Source organism: Pinus tabuliformis, chromosome 9 (assembly GCF_031772625.1).
Source record: "Pinus tabuliformis cultivar Carrire ecotype Pingquan chromosome 9, CPIR1, whole genome shotgun sequence".
NCBI lineage: Eukaryota > Viridiplantae > Streptophyta > Pinopsida > Pinales > Pinaceae > Pinus > Pinus tabuliformis.
The window spans coordinates 767,058,643-767,068,581 of NC_142307.1; the positions used below are offsets into that span (position 1 = coordinate 767,058,643).

The window sequence follows — 9,939 nt, forward strand, 5'->3', positions numbered from 1 at the left end:
ACACCTCAGCAAAATGGAGTTGCAGAAAGAATGAACAAAATGTTGATGGAAAGGGCAAGAAGCATGCTCAGTGGTGCCGAGTTAGGACAGGAATTCTGGACAGAGGCGGTGGATACTGCATGTTACCTGGTCAACAGGTCACCTTCATCAGCATTGGAGGATAAGACTCCACAAGATGTATGGACTGGTAAGAAACCCTCTCTTTCACATCTAAGGGTATTTGGATGTGATGCATATGTACATGTTCCAAAGGAGAAAAGAACCAAGTTGGATAGTAAATCTGAAAAGTGCATCTTTATTGGGTATAAGGATGGATTAAAGGGTTATAAGCTTTGGAACCCAGTAACAAGGAAGGTTGTGTACAGCCGAGATGTGGTGTTCAAAGAGGTGAAAGATGTTATTAACATGAAGTCCAACCAAAGGAACCTGAGAAGATAGAGTTTGAGCTAAAGGAGGAAGAATCATACTCTACAGCAGAGGAGGAATCAGAAGATGAAGAGCCACAAACTTCGGCTATGAGAAGATCAGTTCGAGAAAGAAGTTAGCCAGAAAGGTATAGTCCATCTGCTTTCTGTTCAAATTTTGCTTTGTCTGTTACTAATGATGATCCCAGAACTATGAAGGAAGCAGTGGATTCAGAGGATGGAAAACTTTGGAAAGAGGCCATGGTTGATGAAATGGCATATTTGCACAAAATGAGGCTTGGGTGGAGTTGCCGGCTGGAAGGAAAAACATTGGTAGCAAATGGGTGTTCAAAAAGAAGACAAATGCAGAAGGAAAAGTGGAGAAATACAAAGCTCGGTTGGTAGCAAAAGATTATTCCCAGATGTCGGGAATTGATTTTGGTGATATTTTTTCTCCTGTTGCAAAGGCAACTTCTATTAGATTACTTTTATCTGTTGCAGCTACTTTTGATTTTGAGGTAGAATAGATGGATGTAAAGACATCATTTCTTCACGGGGATCTGGAAGAGGAAATCTACATGAAGCAACCTGAAGGCTTTACGGTGAAGGGTAAGAAAGAACTGGTATGCAAGTTAAAGAAGTCTTTGTGTGGGTTAAAACAGTCACCAAGGATGTGCTATTAGAAATTTGATACATTTATACGGGGACTTGGCTTCACCAGAAGCAAAGCAGATCACTGTGTGTATTTTAAATTAATTGGTGACCGTGTTATTTATCTGGTCATGTATGTGGATGATATGTTGCTGGTTGGAAATGACAAAGAAATTATCCAGGATTTGAAGACCCAATTATCCTCCAAATTCGACATGAAAGATCTTGGTGCTGCAAACTTTATTTTGGGCATGGAAATTAAAAGAATCGAGCAAAGAGGAAGCTCTAGTTAAACCAGAGGAAGTATGTTGAGACAATACTGCATAGGTTTAATATGCAGGATAGTAAGGTGAAGGTTCCTATTCCTGTAGGTGTGAGGTTATCTACTGAATAGTGTCCCAAGACACAAGAAGAGGAAGAGGACATGTCTCGTGTTCCATATGCAAGTGTAGTCGGTAACCTGATGTATGCAATGGTCTGTATTAGACCAGACATTGCACATGCAGTGGGAGTATTGAGTAGGTTTATGTCAAAACCAGGAAAGGAGCATTGGAAAACAGTGAAGTGGGTTTTCAGGTATTTGCGTGGCACTAGTGATTATGGTTTGTGCTACCAAGGAAGACCAGGATTGGACAGAGTGTTGGATATTTGTGGCTTTGTTGATGCAGACTGGGCTGGAGATCTAGATCAGAGAAGATCTACAAGTGGGTATGTGTTTAACCTATTTGGAGGTGCAGTCAGTTGGATGAGTAAGAAACAATCTGTAGTGGCACTATCAACTATAGAGGTAGAATACATGGCAGCCACTCATGCAAGAAAGGAAGCAGTTTGGTTGTAGAGATTGTGTTCAAGTATGGGGTTAGTACAGGAAGCTATAAGGATAGACTGTGACAACTAAAGTGCAATTTTCTTGGCAAAGAACCCCGCATATCATTCAAAGACAAAGCACATTGATGTTCAGTATCACTTTGTGAGGGATATGATAGAAGACAAAAAGGTGTTGTTGGTAAAGGTGGACACTTCGAAGAATAATGCAGATGAATTGACAAAATCTGTGAGCTCTGAGAAGTTCTCTTGGTGTAGAGAAACAATGGGCGTTACAGGGCTGGATAAATGACTAAGCTCTCTTATGGCCCCCTGTGGAAAGAAAACAACAAGTGGGAGAATGTTGGGTTGTGTTATATTCTTTCCACGACTAGCCCACGTAGGCCACAAGGGTTTTGAGGTGTATCTGTAACCCCACTTTATGGGGTCTGGGGCAGCGCCCCGGAAAATTTTGGTTTTGGACCCTATGTTAGGTTGGGCGGACCCACCTATGGTTTTGTGCATGATTTTCGCACATGTTTTTGGACGCGATGGTTTTCGGTCCATGGTATTGGATGTTTCAGCATGTATAAATATGTATTATAACATTGAAAGGAACATAATGAAAAATCAAGCTGGTAGTCCCGGTTTTGGGATCCAGGGGAAAATCTCTATGTGTATGTGTTTTATGTGTTATGCTCTCGCATTGTTTATTTTTTGTGTTTTAGAATTCGTATGCAGGTAATTTCTGTACGGGGTTAAAACCTACACTAAGGCAAATACATTAAAAGGAAAAAAGACATTTCTTACACATTTGTTTATGAAAATAAAGGAAATTAGGAGAAAAGTAAGGTGAAAGGTCAAAAGTTGCATGTGAGGACGAAAATGAAGGAAAATAATGGAAAATGAAGAAAATAGAGGCCTCATTAATAAAAAGGCTTCTGAGGATCAGTTGGTAACCTTTTTCCAGTTCAAGTTTTGGATTTCTCTCATTATACTCTCTCTCTCTCTCACTCTTTATCACTTAGAGTTTTCTTAGATCACTCTAGTTTGGAACAAGGAAAGGAAAATCAAGCAAGGATCAAGGAAAGGAAAACAGGATCAAACAACTTCAGTAGGAATACTTGCAGGTAACCTTTTGCATGTGTGATTTGCTAGCTGGTATGGACATGCATGGCTTTGCATATTGGTATATGGTTCTCTTACTATTGGTGGCATGGCTTTGCATGTTGGTATATGGTTCTCTTGTTATCGGTGGCATGGTTCTGCCGATTTATGAGAGTTGATTTCAGCCTATCCTAGCCTTTTTCTGGATGTCATGGTATAATGGGATGTTTATTTCAATTTTTGAGCTTTGGAATTGCTAGATGGATTTTTGGAATCCGAGGTGGAGGTGGTCTCAAGGTTCATTCCCAAAGGCCTAGGAATCCCTTGACCAGTTCTGGTGGGATACATAGTAAAGCATGAGGGAGCAGTCTCGGTTTAAGGCCTAGTGATCTGGGTTTAGATTGCAGTAAATCTTGAGAGACAAGGAGACAAAAATTTCCTCAAGGATAGTGATGGATTTCACATGGAATTCCAAGTTTTGTTCAGTTGTGGTCGGAGCACCAATTTTGGTGTGATCACGGTTTGATGAGGGTGGAGGTGGTTTAACCTCTAGATTCCCTTGTTTATTCTTGGATTGGATTTTCTATGAGATCCCACATTCATGCTTCGAATATGGCATGGGGGTGATTGGCTGAGGAGAGATTTGGCTCAGCCATGTCTATGGTCAGGTGGTACGTGGAAGTCCCGAACCTAGTGGGATTTGCTATGATTAATAAAAGCTAATTTCTCTTACTATTTATATGTGGATTTAATGGATGTCATATCTTTGATATTTATATGGTTTTATGTTGGTTATAAGAATGGTTGAATGACTGGTTCATGTCCTGGTTATTTCATATATTTTATTGTAACTATTAAATGGATGGATACAAGACCTAATTGATGATGTAGTAGTTCAATGGAGAAGGAGGTGATCCTTCTGGTTATGTTTCATAATTTTTTTCATTAATTTATGCTCTGCCTTGTATCCCAGACCTGTAGGTTGCATTAATGCCAAGTGTTTGATTAAATTTCACTCCTGGTTGGGGATGCTCACGCCTATTCACGAAGGTGATCTTTGATTTATCAGTATTGTTATTATGTTTTAATGAATTCTGGAAGTTACAACAAGTTCTGAGTAGAGGCCAGAATTCTGGGCTAGAAAAGTGACTTAAATCTCAGGGTCACTGCCACAAAACTAGCAATTTTGGTCCACAGTCATTAGCAAGCAGGCCTGTGAGAGCGACTTTGGGTTTCTGGTCGCTCCCTTGCCCATAACATGAGAGCGACTATGGCCTATGAGCTGCAGAATAGTAGTGGGACCCAGGAACAAGATGTTTGAGTGGCTAACTTGTCTCCTGAGGGTTTTGTTGATGATATTGGAGTATTGTATGTGATGTTCCGTCGATTCCACTTCCTTATGGTGACATAGGAGGTCGAATCTGATTGTAGTAGCATCTCTCCTCATGTTTACCCAAGTTGGTGGTGGGCTCCAGTATTGTAGCAATAATGCTACAACTCCTGGAGCTCCCTATCTCTAATTTTATCAACCCGGTAGTTCGTACAAACTTGGAAGCGACGGTGCTGTATGCACAAGTACTAGCTCTTGTCGCAGCTGTCACTTGGTCAGCTGGCACAAGTCCGCTAGGGCTCAAGCCAACTTCTATATGCTCTCAGAAGAAGCTTTTTAACTGATGGACGAAAGCTAACTCAAAGGAAGTTAATCTACTTGCGAAAAGAAACTGAAAGCCAAAAGGAAACACAAACCCTAGCAAACCCTAATTCTACCAGCCAGTCCTACTGATGCAAAGGAAAGAATACAAACAATGAAAAGAGATGCCATTACTTCTAGGAAGGTAAAATGCATGTGTCTAAGTTATCACTATCTGAAGAAAACATCTTTTTGTGTTTTTGATTAAGTTGTTGAAATTATCATGCATGTGCTTCTAACTAGTTTTCCACTGTGCAGGGATGGATCAAGGGATGAAATGCTTTGGGAAAGGTTGGGATGGTACAGAGAGGGTCTAAGGGATCCCCAGTATTCTTTCTGAGATTTTCACAAAGTCTGGATGACATGCAACCGTGTTCATGAACTTCTACAGGAAGTCTGCAGGGGCTTCTACAGGAAGTTTCTACAGGATGTTCTGTAATTCTTCTACAGGATGTTTACGAATTGGATTTTTGAGGATGGATGGTTGATGGAAGATGCATGGATGGTTATGGAGGTAGGATGGGGGTCTAAAGTGACCTAGGAACTGATGGATGGAGTGGTGAGATGATGTGGAAGGCTGACTTGCATCAACGAAGGTTGAGGCAATGGAAAAGCAAGAAGGTAGGGTTACGTGGCAAAAGAGCAGATGGGAGATGAAGAAACAGATTTGGTGATGGAGGAGCTGACCTGAACGAGGCTCAGATGAACGAGGAGGTGATGAAGGTGATAGAGATGCCCTGCACAATGCTTATTCAAACAAATCAATGAATTCTTGCAAACAAACCAAGTCCTAGCTAACTCAATCCAATTGTTAATGAATGAATAAACAGCAGCCTTGTTTGAAAAGAGAACCATATACATCACGTGAGCAAGAACATGCCAAAAGATCTAAATGCATACAAACTCCTACCAATCGATTCTAAGCATAAAAAGCTACGTTACCCATCAAAACCAACTACAATAACAAAGCAAGATCTAAAGAGCAGATTTTATTTCAAGAACGCAGCAAACACATAAATATAAACAAGGGAGGTATTGGGCGCTTGAGATGGGCCCAACCCCAAGAACTACAGCCTCCCAAGAGCGATTTAGAGCTGGTGCAAAGCTGGATCCATCTTTATTAATCAAGAAATGAAAAGTTACATCAAAACTGTCCACAAGAAGAACTTGAGCATGAGCTGAAAGCAAAGCTAATCTACTGCATAAAAATCGAACTACAAACTAGCTAACTAATGGCTAAAACAAAATGACTAACTGGCTAACCAAAATGAGGCCCCAAGCCTTCTTATTTATACAATTTTGAGGACCCAACAGTCCTCCTAAAAGTTAGGGACTTGGCTGCCCAAGACTTGTAGTTAACAGCAGTCCAACTTGACTTGCTTGGCTGCCCTTGAGCTGATTGATTCGGTGGCCCTTGAACTCCGAGCTGATGGTGGAGAATTTGAGGTAAGGGTCCATAAATGAGGGGGACACCTTCCTACAAATCCTCTAGCTTGTTCTCCCACGAATTTGGCTGCCAAGTGCTCATTAAGACCTTCAATTTTGTCTCCAAGTTGACCAAAAAGGCTACACAAAGCACCCATTAGACTTGTTGGCATAATGACTAACCAAATTCACTCTATTAACATAAAAATAATCAAAAACATGCAATAAACAAATGAGAATGGTGGACTAAGCCAAATTAGGAGGTTGAATGAGCCCAAATAATTGTACATTTTTGGGGCTCATCATCACCCCCCTACTGAAAGTGTTGCTCATCCTCTGAGCAACCAATCTCTCTCCTCGTCTTTGATGGCCCTGGTGGCTTCTTTGGCTAACATCTCGGCCGATTCCTCCTTTGGCTTCCCTATTTTCAAACTTCCTGTAGAAACAGTTCGCTGGCTTCCTGTAGAAACAGTCCTCTGTCTTCCTGTAGAAACAGTCCTGCTAACTGTTCTCTGTCTTCCTGTAGAAGCAGTCTTTGAGTCCATCACCTTGATTTGCTTCTCTCTAGGTGAAGGTTTTTAGCTTCCTCATTCATAGATGATGGACCCCTTTGAAGGAGACTCTTTCTTTTGTTTAGCTTGTGTGTCCTCAATGACAATTTGCTTCTTTGACTGTGGTTTAGGGTCTGCCAATTCTTATCTGCAAGCCTTTTCTTGCCTTAAAAAAATAGTGGAATCTCCCTCTTTAACTTCTCCCTCGGCTTGGGAGAGGTACTTAGGGCGGCCAGCACAACTGCTGCCTCCCTAGCTAGGATGTCCGCCTTCTTCTCCTTGGGTTTTGCCTTTTTAAGGCTTCCTGTAGAAGACCCTGTTTTAGCCAATTTCGGGCTTCCTGTAGAAGCCTGTTTCTTAATGATTTTCGGGCTTCCTGTAGAAGCCTTTGTCTCTGTTTTCGGGCTTCCTGTAGAAGTCTGTTTCTTAATGATTTTCGGGCTTCCTGTAGAACCAATTTCACTGATTTTACTTGCTTGGCTGGGGGTGCCTTCTCCTTGAACTGCGCTGCCTGAAAGCTAACGAATCCAACACAAATGGCAAGTCTAATGTATTATAAAAGCACACACGTACAATGAACTGCCCGAGAATAGATATTGCATGCCAAAGCTGGATGGGAAAAAGTGTTTCCAGGCCTTTAAATCACTGTTTTTCCATTGGTTAACCTTAATTCACGTTTCTGTTCCTGACATGACAATACTTTCCGACTGCGGCAGCGTTCTTTTCTTCATAAAATGCTTACTGCAATAGCAAATATGGGAATAATAACAGATTTGTATCCCAACGCCAACCCAAATATAACATTAGTTGCTGCTCCAGTCCTGCATGAATCGGCAACATCTTGGACAGGGCTGTAAGCATTACTAGTGTAGTACTCAGTGACAAAACCAATAACAAGGCCAGACCACAAACCAATAGCACCACAGAAGAAAAGCTCCCAGTTCTTTACAACCTTCTGGGCACCAAAATTGAAGATAGTGAAGGATGAAGGCAATGCAACTAGGCTTACAACAGCAATGCCAATAGACATCACTACTGTGGAGATAATAAGTTGCTTTTCCAATGCAAGCTCAATTTCCTTCACAGCCTTGATCTCAAATATGTTAGTTGCAACCAGAGTTGTGATTAAGCAAGCAATGATACCCATTGAACTAATAAACAAGGGATAACACATGGCAGTAAGATCATGAGAGTTTCCAAATGATGATATGGATGCAACAACCAAAGCTGCACAGGAAGATTCAGCATCATCTGAAACAGTTTTCCCTTGTCAAGTATTACTTCTACATCCTCTTCGTTGACTCCTTTTAGACGCTTCCGAAGTTTATCATCAACAAACAAAGAAATATATTCTGGTGACATTGTATTCAAATTCATAAAGAATTCAAATGATGAATTCAAAGCATTTTGGAAAGTTTTATCATTGCTAAATGCCATGCTAATAATGTTGTCATACTTATCAAGAAGGTGTTGCACAAAGCCAACTGAATCTTTCAGCGTTTTCCTTCCGCAGAGCTGTTCTCTGCCTTTCCTGTAGACGACATCCTGTAGAAACGCCTATAGAGCGTGACAGGTGAGAATTTTTTTATGAAACGACAGAAATCTAAGGAATCAGGTAGAAATCTTGTAGAGCATCATTGGTTAATTGATCTGGAAGTGGTAGACATGCGCTTCAGTTGATTGCAGTTAAACAGAGGGTGGTGAGAGTCAGCCAAGCATCATTTAATTTCAACGTGATTTTTGGTGAGGGAGTGAAGTGGCCAAGTGCACGTTGGCCCCATGCAACTGTTGTCTCCACTGCAGTGTTTAACTAGTTGTTTTCTGCTGTTAATCTCATCCATCAAGCACGCTGAAGTCTAACTGTCCATCACTACCCGTTTTCAATTTCCTTCCTGCGATAGTTGAGCGCGCGTGTCTCATTCACCCACCAAGCGCTGTTGAACTAGATGTGGGTGGCCAGTTAGCTGGCCACCGATTTGTCTAAATCCAACCATCTCATTGTTCACGCAGTTCTCGAATTACATTCATGAAACAGAGGAATTAGTTTAGTCACGTACCTGCAAGTCGACTGGCTGCGGTGAAGCTTTTTGCTGCATGCATGTGTTGATCTTCATTTGCTGCATGTATGGTGGCTTGACTGATGATTTATGGCTGGTTTCCTTGTGCAGGTGTCCTCTGGCCAGATGCATGCAACAAGAGTTCATTTCCACGTTCAGATCTGCACCCTCAAACTGCTGCCATTGAATTTTCACAGGACCAGAACTTGTTTTCGCCATTTCTCCCAAACGGTGAAGCGGATTGATCTGAAACTCGGTGAGCATGTTCCTACCATCATTATGCATCTCCCATAGCAAATTCGTGATCAATGGATGCACGGATTTCGAGAAAAATGGAAAATGGATGAAGATTTCAGAGGTCGATTTCTCAGAAACCGTGCATTGGAATCGGCTGAAACTGCTTGGGTAGGTTACTATCACCCATGTGCATCTCCCCATGAAACAGGTTTTGAAATGGATGCACGGTTATGGAGAAAATGCAAAAATGGCTGATGGTGATGGAGGCTGATTTCTTGGAAACCGTGCACCGGAATTGCGTGAAACTGCTCAGGCATGTTGTCATCAACCTTGTACAATTCCCCATAAAACGGTTTGTCAAATGGATGCATGGTTTTCAAGTTATGGCAAAAACAAATTTTGTTCTATGGATTTTTGCCTCAAGGCTTTTTGCATTTTGGTTGCATGGTATGACAAAATGAATTTTGGCTGTGATGCAGGTATGGAGATGATGGAGGAGGAGTTGAAAGATTGCATGAGGGCTTCTGAACCCTTGAGGAAGCTATCATGCTTGCCAAACCACTTTTTGAAATGCATGCCTAGTTTCCCACAATTTCTACAGGAAGTTCCTGTAGAAGCACAACGAGAAGCACAAGGAGGTGAAAAAAATGATGGAGAAAGGCAAGGGATGGACACACAAGTGCTTGTAGGCCTAATCAACAGATTCCCACCATTAGATTCACTTTTTAAATTGGATTTGGCTCGTCCAAAGGTTCTACAGGATGTTTCCTGTAGAAATACAGAGCTTCCTGTAGAAGGCACAAGAAATTCCTTTGACCTTGATTTGAGTGTTCCTCCTGTCATGAAACGTCCTTCTTTAACCTGCAATGTCATTGCTGCAACATGAACTTATTCAATGGAGATTAGCTTTATTTTTCTTTTTCTTTTTCTCTTTTTTTTTTGAAAAACAACTAGGGCGCCTCATGGAGGTTTTCACCCTAATTGCCTGCCCTGGGCGCCTCCAAGGGAGGTTT

General features: G+C 41.5%; 1 pseudogene; it reads right to left on the reverse strand.

The window, feature by feature from the left end:
- Nucleotides 1-7,359: 7,359 nt before the first annotated feature.
- Nucleotides 7,360-7,779, reverse strand: LOC149150984 (pyrophosphate-energized vacuolar membrane proton pump pseudogene; annotated as a pseudogene).
- Nucleotides 7,780-9,939: the final 2,160 nt, after the last annotated feature.